The 11,096-nt window shown below is 42.8% G+C and overlaps 1 pseudogene; it reads right to left on the reverse strand.

The window, feature by feature from the left end:
• Positions 1–915: 915 nt before the first annotated feature.
• On the reverse strand, positions 916–3,443 carry Swi5-ps1 (SWI5 homologous recombination repair protein, pseudogene 1; annotated as a pseudogene).
• Between the last annotated feature and the right edge of the window lie 7,653 nt (positions 3,444–11,096).

The raw sequence follows: 11,096 nt of genomic DNA on the forward strand, positions 1-11,096 counted from the left end.
TACAGGATACACATGCAAAGACACAGACAGACACTTAAAGACACACATGGGGACACACACGTGCATGTACACAGACACACACAGAAACACACATGCGCACAAAATACATAAACACACAAGCAGACATACACATGGGGATACATACATGCACACACATACTGACATATACAAAGATATACACCTACTGACAGACATATACACATGCACACATAGACACACAAATATTCACATACAGTCAATCATACATTGTCATATATACAGACATGCACAGACACACACATTCACAAAGACACAGAACCACAGACACACACGTGCACACATACAGACATACATACACACACCAAAGCACACATACATGCATGCACACAAACGGATGTACACAAAGACAGACATACATGTATACATGCATACAGAGACAAATGTACACACAAAGACACATATACACAGATACACATGAACACACACAGACACACATGCACACACACAGACACACATGCACATGAACACACATAGACACACATGCACACACACAGACACACATGCACACACACAGACACACATGCACACACCAGACATGTATAGAGACACTCAGCATCCATTACTAGTCGTGGCTCCTCAGGAAAGATGGAACTCAATGTTGGGAACTCAAGGTCCCAATCTTTGTTGTGTGTAGTAACAGAACCGAGAATGACAGGTGAGGTGGGTCCTGAGAGGCAACAGAGTCACATGATTAATCCAGGAAATCCGACTCTGAGACCAGCACCAGGGTGCAGATCTGAGTTTATTACCCAGTCCATGAGCTTATACACAGTGTTTGAGCCAATCCCAAGCCTCTAAATCCTTGGCCAATCGTACCTCTCCGCACTTGAAGAAAGCCCTGCCTGATGAGATAACTCTGGAGTGGGTGGAGGGTCATCACCTCTGAGGATTTCCATGAAAACCGGGGAAGCGGCTATTGTCCTGGCCTAGATTCCTTTCTGCTGTCTTACCTTTTTGTCCTCCCCGCTGCCAGTTTGCTGCCAGGAGGCGATTTAGATCTAATGCGGTATGGCAAATCATGACTCACTGAGGGGTCGCGGGAGCCTGTGGTGCCTCCCTCTCTGTCCCACGTTGTTTTCCCTTCACAAGACTGACTCCCACACCCCCACAACGTGTGCTCACCATTTCAGCGGCTACGTTTCTTTAGATGGTGGCAGTTTATGGCACTCCTTCTCCACCCTCCGACTCTTAAATTCTTGCTGACCTTTCTTCTACAGTCTTCCCTTGGACTGTACATTTGTGTGCAGGAGTGGAAATGATATAAATGTTCTGTTTGTCTCAGCACTCAATAGTTCCCTTTTCTCCACACTCTAACCAGACACGAGTCTCTGGATTAATTATTGTCCTCTGCCAAAAAGAGCTTTCATGCCCACGCTATGGGCAGCACTACTCTATGGGTCTAAACAAATATTTAGAGGGAAGTCTGACTGTGTATCCACTTAAGGAGACAACAGTGGCATATTCCCCTCTTGTGCTTGTGACCTCCACAACCATGGGCTTCAGACCAGATTTCTGGTGGGAAGAAATATTCCCTCCCAAAGAGGAGACCAGCAATCTAATCACAAAGGAATTGGTTACCCCCGACATACTCATGCCACTATGAGATTGCTAGGTATATCTTGCTTCTCGGATCAGCATGGTCTACAGCTGAATGACTTTTTTGATGAATTTTCTCTCTCAGCCGCCCATCACAGCACTTCAGACACGATGAAGGCTGGCTTGCAGGCTGGGAGCAAAGTCAAGCTTCCACCCTTCCGTTGGATAGAATGTGACATTTAACAGTGTACCAACCCATCTTCTCCTTTGGGAAATCCTCTTACTTTGGCCCCCAGCCTACCTGGGGCCCTTGGTTCTCTGCCTATCTCAATGACCAATCCTTCTGTTTCTTTTGTGGCCCCACTCAACCACCCCCCCCCATTTCCTTGTACTCCAAGTGTTAGAGTTTCAGGATTCAGCCCTCAAACCTCTTCTTTGCCTGTTCACACTAACATCTTAGGACATGTCATCAAGTCTTAGACTTTTAATAAGTGCCTACAACTGTAAAATTCAACCATTACTTAGCTCAGACCTAAAGACAGGCCTGAATTTCAAGTTCCTCTCTCTCTCTGTACCTACTAAAGAGCCTAACCATAAGGCTAAAGAGAATCTCAGCCTTCTACACCTCCAGAGAGAAGCACCGTCAACTTCTCAAACATCTATTCTGACCTCCCTGTCCTTATGATGACCATGTGCATTTGCCACTGTTCATATTAGATGTCTGGGGGTTACCCCCAGAGAGCGTAAGAGCAAATCTCTTCCAAGAATCTGACACTGGTCATGGAACCATTTTGCTAAAATCCTAGTTCATGCCACATCCTCTTTTCTCCAGAGTGGCCTCCACAAAGAATCTCAATATTTCCATGCTTAGAATCACACTGCTCATTCAAACTCTTTGATCCTGGCCCTCTTCTGCTCAAGTCAGAGTAAAATCAATTCTGCTCCCAGCTGCCAACCTTGGCCTCATTCCCATCTCTTTCCCTGGCTCCTACCTGACTCTTCCTCAGCTTCTCTGCCTTGAACAATTGATGGGCACTCTCCCTCTTCAGAGAGGCTGTACTCATGTTTCCTCCATGTCAAAGGCCATTCTCTTGTGGAATTACACATTTCCTTCTCATCTTCCTTTTGTAAATATTTAAGTATTACCTTCAATGAAGTCTTCCAAGGATATTCTATCATAAAAGCAACTTAAATATTTATTCACCCATCTATACCCAACAGAAGGTAAGTTTTTTTTTTTGACTGCATGTTTCTTAACAAAAGGGACAACCATACACACCCACTCACAAGTATGTTTAGGGACCTTAGCACTGACAATACCTCCCCCTCCCAAGACCCCTCTTCTCTAGGACCCACCCCAAACTTTGGAGGGCTTTTAGCATTTTTTAAATCTGGCAGCCATATGAATATACTGTCTGGCCTCTCTGGCCTCCATCCTCCTGTCCCTGTGGATAAAAATCTCCAATAAGCTGCACAGTCATTTGGGTTCAGATCAAAATCTGGATATAACCCCTTTGCTGGTAGCAACTCGAGTCACAGTCACTTTGCCCAGCAGCAAACACATCCTTGATGTCACTGTACTCATGGATGAGGGAGATGTGCTGTTCCAGCTCAATCACATGGTAGCCCTCTGCTACTAACTGGGAGATCTCCTTGTCCAGCATGTCCTGCTTCTCCTGCCGTTTCTGAATGTCAGAATTCAAAGTCTCCTCAGTGACGTCATCACCCTCATCAATCATGGGAAATGGCCATTGCGGTGATCAGTAGCCCCCATGATAAATTTGACTGAATTCTGACTCACCCCTCCTGAACCCTATGGTCTGGGGCACCTGGAGCGGGGTGGTCTTAAACTCTGAAGGGTCCAGGGTTCAGGTTAAACAGTTGCTTTTCAGGTAACTAGAAATCGACGATGGAACAGAAGGTAAGTTCTTAAGGGACAAGAACTGGTACACACAGCACTTAGAATGTTGCCAACAAAGTGGGTGTCAATAGAAGTTTATCAAGTGACAGTAGGAATGAAAAATGGCTTCTAGCACTTGTCTTGGAAGAGTGCTGGTTCTTCAAAAAGTCACCAGCCCCAGCTTATCCAGAAAGAAAGGAGCTAGAGACCGATAGAGAGCCCGGCTGTGTAATATCTCTCTTGCTTAGAGAATCTCACACACACACACACACACACACACACACACTCCTATGTGATAAACACTAAAAGTGTTATAATTAAGTATACACTAAGTCATTTATAATGTGCTCTTACAGACTTCATAACGTTTCCTAGAATCTGGTCGAGAGCATGGCTATATACTTATACTTAGGCTTCATTTGTTCTTAGGCTTTATCTGGCTAGCAGGGTCAAGGTTCTATAACCTTTAAAGGAAACTCTTATAGCACATTTTAAAGTACTATATTAATGGAAGAAAGCCCTCCCACGTGTGTGCAGAGGAAGGTTCACAAGGTCACTGCAGATTATATTTGTATAAAAGAAAAGTGCAAATATTTATCAAAGGGAAGTGGTGCAAAGGCACAGTGGTTGTGTCCACATAGTAGAATGCTAAAGAAAACTTAAGGATCTAAGCTTTGTACATTAACCTGTAAGCATCGCAAAAGCCTCAAGCAAATGAGCAAGTGTCAAGACACACGACATGTCGTACTACCTATACAAAGTTCAAGAGTATACAGCACGTTGTGACGTAAGTTTACGGAGGGAGGAGGATTGTATCTAGAATGTACAATGATAAACAACCAATGCTACACATCTCCCTCTGCGGATGGATGGAGGCCCCAACCGTACCTGCAATGATCTACTTTTTAAGGAAGGAAACACACCTGAAGGAAATGGATCAAGGAGTTAAGATGTAGCAAAACCAGACAGAATTTTTTTCAGCGCCTTCGTCTGCATTACTATAACTATGAAATATTTGTGATAATAAGCACACCTCATTCCTCAAAAACAAAAAAACCAGACATACTGAAGTGTTAATAGTGTTTAATTATAATTGCAGAGGCTTCCAAGGGGACAAGACTATATTTGCATTATTGCTTATTGCTTATTGCTTGTTTTTGAGTAACATTTGTAGTCAGAGTTAAATGATAAAGACTCTTTTAAGTCATACTAAGCAGTTATAATTTTGCTGTTTGTACTGGCTGGTTTTGTGTGTCAAACTGACATGAGCTGGACTTATCACAGAGAAAGGAACCTCCCTTGAGAAATGCCTCCATTTGACCTACCTTTAAGGCATTTTCTCAATTCATGATCAAGGGGGGAGGGTCCAACCCATTGTGTGTGGTGCCATCCCTTGGCTGCTGGTCCTGGGTTCTATAAGAAAGCAGGCTGAGCAAGCCAGGGGAAGCAAGTCAATAAGTAACATCCCTCCATGGCTTCTGCATTAGTTCCTACCTCCAAGTTGCTACTCTGTGTGAGTTTCTGCCCTGACTTCCCTTGGTGATGAACAACAATGTGGAAATGTAAGCTGAATAAACCCTTTCCTCCCTAGCTTGCTTCTTAGTCATGATGTTTTGTGCAGGAATAGAAACCTTGATTAAGACAAATTGGTACCAGCATAGTGGGGTATTCCTGTGACAACCTGACCATGTTTTGGGAAGGACCATGGAAGGACTTTGGAACTTTGGGATAGAACAGCCATTGGGATGTTAAGAGCTCTGTGGGATGTTCTGCGGGAGCTTGGAAGATGATGTTGAGAACACGGCAAACAATGGAGGCCTGGCTCGTGAAATTTCACAGGGAAGATTAAAGACTCTAATCAGGGTCATTGCTGTTTTGATTGTGAAGATTCTGTGGTTTTGGTTAGCTGGGGCTGAAGAATCAGCTGTGATTAACAAGATACCAGAACTACTAAAGTGAAACCTTTTCATTACTGGGACGATTGATGCTGGTTAGCTGGAGCTAAGAAATTAGCAGTGATTATGAAGAGACCAGCATCATTAAGGTGAAATCTTCTGGGAAGTGTTTCCTGAGAGCTCAGAGAAGCAATATTCCAGAGGCAGTCCCGGTTGTACCTCGTGTTGGGAGCCAGACTTGGTAATGTGTAAGAGTCACCCAGGTGGTGTTGCTTTTGAAACATGAAGGGGTAGCAGTTGATACTTGGAACTGTGAGAGACCAGAAGAGGTCATTGGTGAAGGTGCAGCTCCAGTGGCAGTTGAAGGCCCAGGACTGAAGGGGGTCGTGCAGAGAAGTTGAGGCTTAGCACCATGAGAGGCTATTTGTGAAAGCTCAGTCCAGTTGCAGGGGAAGACAGCAGTATTTTGGAGATGCCAGTGCCATGAGACGACCACCAAGAGCAGCAACAGTGGAGTACAGGCAGCTGGAGCCTGGAAGACAAGGTGTGTGCTACAAAGACAAGCAGAGCAAGAAAAGTGACCCAAGCCCTTGGAGGAGCCCCAAAAATCATGAGTAGATTCCAGACATTGGATATTTAGAATTTGATTTTGCTTTTGATTCTGACTGTGCCCTGCTGTTTTTCCCTCTTGAAGTAAGAAAATATTTTAATGGAGCCCATAGTTAAAAGACTTTGAATTGTAAAAAAGACTGAATTTCAAAAGAGATATTTTAAAGGAATTGAATTTTAATATGTAAGGATTTGTAAATTTAGATCTTGGGGATGAATAAGAAAGTAAGGCTTGAGGCTTAATAGTGATGTGTTTGTGTGTCAGGTTGACAAGAGGTCAGTTGTCCTGGCTGGTTTTGTGTGTCAAGTTGACATGAGCTGGAGTTATCACAGAGAAAGGGGCATCCCTTGAGGAAATGCCTCCATGAGATCCAGCTGTAAGGCATTTTCTCAATTAGTGATCAAGGGGGAGGGCCTGCCCATTGAGGGTGGGGTCATCCCTGGGCCGATGGTCCTGGGTTCTATAAGAAAGCAGGCTGAGCAAGCCAGGGGAAACAATCCAATGAGTAGCACCCCGCCATGGTCTCTGCATCAGCTCCTGCCTCCAAGTTCCTGCCCTGTGTGAGTTCCACTCCTGACTTCCTTAGGTGATGATCGGCAATGTGGAGGTGTAAGCTGAGTAAACCCTTTCCTTGCTAACTTGCTTCTTGGTCATGATGTTTTGTGCAGGAATACAAACCCTGACTAAGACACTGTTTGTAACAGAAGGCCAGTGAATTTTAAATACCACAGTATGGTTTTTCGGTTTGCATTTTAATGAGATCACATCGGAGGAGCACCTTGAGGAACAGACTGGGGCATTGTAGTGAGTGAAGCAGAAATACCAGTGTGGAGGCTCTCACAGAGATCTTGATGAAGTCCCGCACTAAGTCGGGTGCCTTTAACCTTACACACGTATTAAGGGTGACTCTCGAAGGAAGTTTTCCTACCTCTGACCACTGTGGCATCTCCTAATACCCCCTCCTCCCCACAGGCCTTAACCAGTGCTGTGGTCCAGCCTCTGTGGTGCAGCGGGATGCTGAAGGGACTCACGGATGCCATCTAGCCTAGGATGGAGGAATGTCTTGAGTTTGTGTCACTCCAAGACGGTCTTGAGCTGCTGTTTGTTGGCCCTGAGGGAAACCACTGTGCAAGATGGGTCGGAAAGGAGTGATAATCATTTGTTCGACAACTTTCCCTCTGAACCGCTGCCAAAGGACATGTCATCTCAGAAACACTCCCAAGAAAGTCAGGAAAACTAAGGAGGTGCAGACGCTTCACTTCATCCAGACCAGAACTCAAGACAAAGTTCCGTCCATACCTTAACTTTGTCTCAGAATGAAGTGTTCCAGAGATGTGGTGAGCGCCTCTGGGCATTCTGTGGGCTATGAGGAGTGCTTCTGGACACTTAGACAAAAAGAGCTTAATGACCCCTGAAGTCTGCCACAGGAATTCCTAGTTCCAAAGAGCTAGGGAGTTCCTCCGGGGCCAGGAGGAGCCGCATATATTTAAGGTAAGTTAGCATTTTCTGCTATCTTAATTGTGTATTCATGACCATCCAAGGACCAAGTTCATTAATTATTTACTAAATCCATATCTGCCTTCTTAAGTCGAGCTGTGTTTACAACCCTCTGTCAATCACTCTTCTGCAAACTTACTCCTATCAGATCTATCTTAGATTTCGATTCAGTTCATGGGAATGTATTACTTACTGTACATACGTAAAAGTCTTTAACTTTCCTCTTGTGGGCTGCATACTTCCTGGTACGGTGGGGCGTGGGGCAGGCAATACTTACCTTATTTCTGCTGCTACCATTACAAATTTTCTACAGCAAGTGAGACTGTACTTTTAAATAGAAAACATTCTTTTGTGCATGAAAACAAGATTAAAAAAAATCATCCCCCAATCCACCTAGATAAAAGTTGGATCTTAGAAAAAGAATTAGTCACTTCAATTAGCGTTCAACCTCATCTTTGAGGCAGAGATTTTAATTCAAGTGTAATTGCGGTTATCTCAAACCACAAAAAGGACCCACCAATCTATGCACACTACGACTAAAAAGTGTGACTCTGTCACCTCAAACCATCCTCAAGCACTTAGAGGTGACCTCAAGGCTTTAAATTTACCTACACAGCAAGGCTTCTGTTCACCACCAGTGGGAAAAATCCTCAAATGCGCAATTTTCAATTTTGAAGACCAGATTTTACTCCGTTAACCCCCAGCCTTAGATCCATAACTGAGATGTCTGGTCCTAAATGAAAGACCTAATTCAGAAGTGGGAAAGCTAATGCCCTTGAGTCTGATGGAGCCTCTCTCAGCTCAGGTGAGCAATAATTTAGGGGGCTAAAGTGCAAGACACCAATAGCCACGGAAAGGGACCCCCAAGTCAATGGCTTCTGAGTCTTCTGTCTTGAGAACTTGGAGAATGACTTTCACAGACAATAGAAAGGAGGGGATTTAGAAAGAAGATTGATGTCAATAAAAAGAAAGGAAGGGAACAGAGTTCCTGTTCCTAGCTCCTGGCACAGTTTTGCTGTCTGTCTGTCCAGTGGGAAGAGGAAGGTGGCTGGTAGAAGTAACCTGGGGCAGACCTTGGATCTGCTTCTGACACTGGTCTATGTTCTCTGCTTCACGAACCTTCCCTCTAGCATTCTCCTTAGCATCCCCATCACTCCTTGCCACGCAGAGGGACTGAAATTCTCTGAGAGCAAACATCGAATTCATCACTTGCTCCTGTTGAGCATTTTTGTCATAGTGACAGGATGGTAACTGACAGACATGTGTAGAAAGGCCTTCGTATGTTGGTTTTTAATGTTCCACCACATTACTAATGTCAATACTAACAGCTCCCGTCCCCATGAGTTCTTTCAGAGATTCCATGTAGGATCACGTCATCTGGAAACAGGATTAATTTATCTCGTTCCACTCACTCGAGTGCCTTTTATCTCCTTCACATAATCACCCTGACTAGAATTTCCAGCATAATGTTGGAAGGAAATGTGTTCAGATAACCTTCCCTTGTTCCTATTTTTAGAGAACAATTTTCTTCCTTTTATTATTGCATGTGACAGTGGATATATATATATATATATACATATATATATATATCTGCTAAGATACACTCCTTCGATATCTAGTTTATTAAGAGTTTTATTGTGCAAAAGGTTATATTTTCATAAAAAATTTCTACATGAATTGAGATAGTCTTATGGTTTGGTTCTAAATTCTGTCCACATAATGTATCTTCCTTACCCTATTAACCCACTGCAATGGTTTGTATATGCTTGTCCCATAGTAGTACCCATAATAGTGGCACTATTATGAGGTGTGGCCCTGTTGGAGCAGGTATATCACTGTGCATGTGGGCTTTAAGACCTTCATCCTAGTTGCCTGAAAATCAGTCTTCCACTAGCAGCCTTCAGATAAATACTTAGAACTCTCAGTTCCTCCTATACTATGCCTGTCTGAAGGCTGCCATATTCCCACCTTGATGCTAATGGACTGAACCTTTGAACCTGTAAGCCAGCCCCAACTAAATAAGAGTTGCCTTGGTAATGGTGTCTGCTCACAGCAGTAAACCCTAAGACACCCACCCATGTTGAAATTGCCTCATATCTGGGGATGATGTCTGCTTGGTTCTGATGATCCTTCTGCTGTGTTGTTGAACTCAACTTTCCAGCATTTGCTTCAGGCTCTTTGCACCTATGCTTATCAAGGATGGCCACTGTGCTCTCCAAGTGGTTCCTCTTTTCGATTTTAGTGTGGAGGTAATGGCTGATCTGCACCCCTCTGTTAAATTGTTGGAAGAATTTGAGACTCACTGGAATTGGTTCTTTAGATGTTTGGTACAATTTGACCATGAGGTATCAAGTTCTGGACTTCTCTAGGATGTTTTGTTACAAGCTTAATACTCTTATTAATTGTTGGTCTGTGGGAGGTTGGGTATGATAGGAACTTAACACATTTCTTCTAGCTAAGTCAGTTTTTCTTACATAATTATGCAGAGCCTCTCTGATCCTTTGTTTTCTGCGACAGCCACTTGCCATATTTTCTTTTTCTTTTTCTTTTCTTTTTTTCAGAGCTGGGGACTGAACCCAGGGCCTTGTGCTTGCTAGGCAAGCGCTCTACCACTGAGCTAAATCCCCAACCGCCATATTTTTACTAATGGTCATATTATTCAAGTCACCTCTCTCATTGATCTAGCTAGAAATCTGACAATTATGATTGTCATTTTAAAATAGACTTAATGTTGTTGACATATTCTATTATTTTTCCACTCTCTCTGTACTATTTATTTCTGATTAAGTCTGTATTGTTTCATTCTTTCTATTTTGGGCTTTCTTTCTTTTTTATCTAGTCCCTTATCAAAAACATTTACATCTTCGGATTATTTTATTAGTCCTTTACTTTTGTATCTTCAGCTTTTTGAGCTGCTATTTCTGAATCCCATGAGTTTGGGTGTATTGTGCATCCCTTTGACACTTATTTCACTATGTTTCAAGAGAACCCACTTAATTCTTTGACTTGTAGCTACTCAGGAGTGTGTTGACTTCCAGGCATTGGTGAAGATGTTGATCCCCCTGTCATTAATTCTCCTTTCATGTTATAGAAGTGAGAAAATGCTTGGTCTACTCTCAGTATTCATAAATTAAGTCTTTGGGTTTGTCATACAGTTGTCCTAGAGAATGTGAGAAGAATATGTTTATTCTACTGCTATTAGGTGAAATGGTCTGCTTATGTGTGCATCTATTGTAAAATATATTTTGAGTAAAAACTTCTGTCTGGATATCATGTTCATTTCTAAAATGAGAGCATACGAGTCCCCTGATATTAGTGTATTCTAGTCCATCTCCTCATCAAGATTTATTATTATTTGCCTTATCTAGTTACATTCTCCATCTTGGGTCCAGGTTATTTTTAAATAATTTTACTGTATAAAAAACACGATTTTCTCCACCTATAGGACTTTTTGTTTTGATATCACTATTTATATCTCTTTATGTTGGATATCCTGCTAAGAGAGAATTATAGCTATAGTTGTCATGAATAGTTTTGCCTTTTCATCTTCACACTTACATAATTTCACACCACCATTTTAGCACCTACTCTGAATCGGACTATATACTTACTCTTACCA

This window comes from Rattus norvegicus, chromosome 9, assembly GCF_021556685.1.
Source record: "Rattus norvegicus strain SHRSP/BbbUtx chromosome 9, alternate assembly SHRSP_T2T, whole genome shotgun sequence".
Lineage (NCBI taxonomy): Eukaryota > Metazoa > Chordata > Mammalia > Rodentia > Muridae > Rattus > Rattus norvegicus.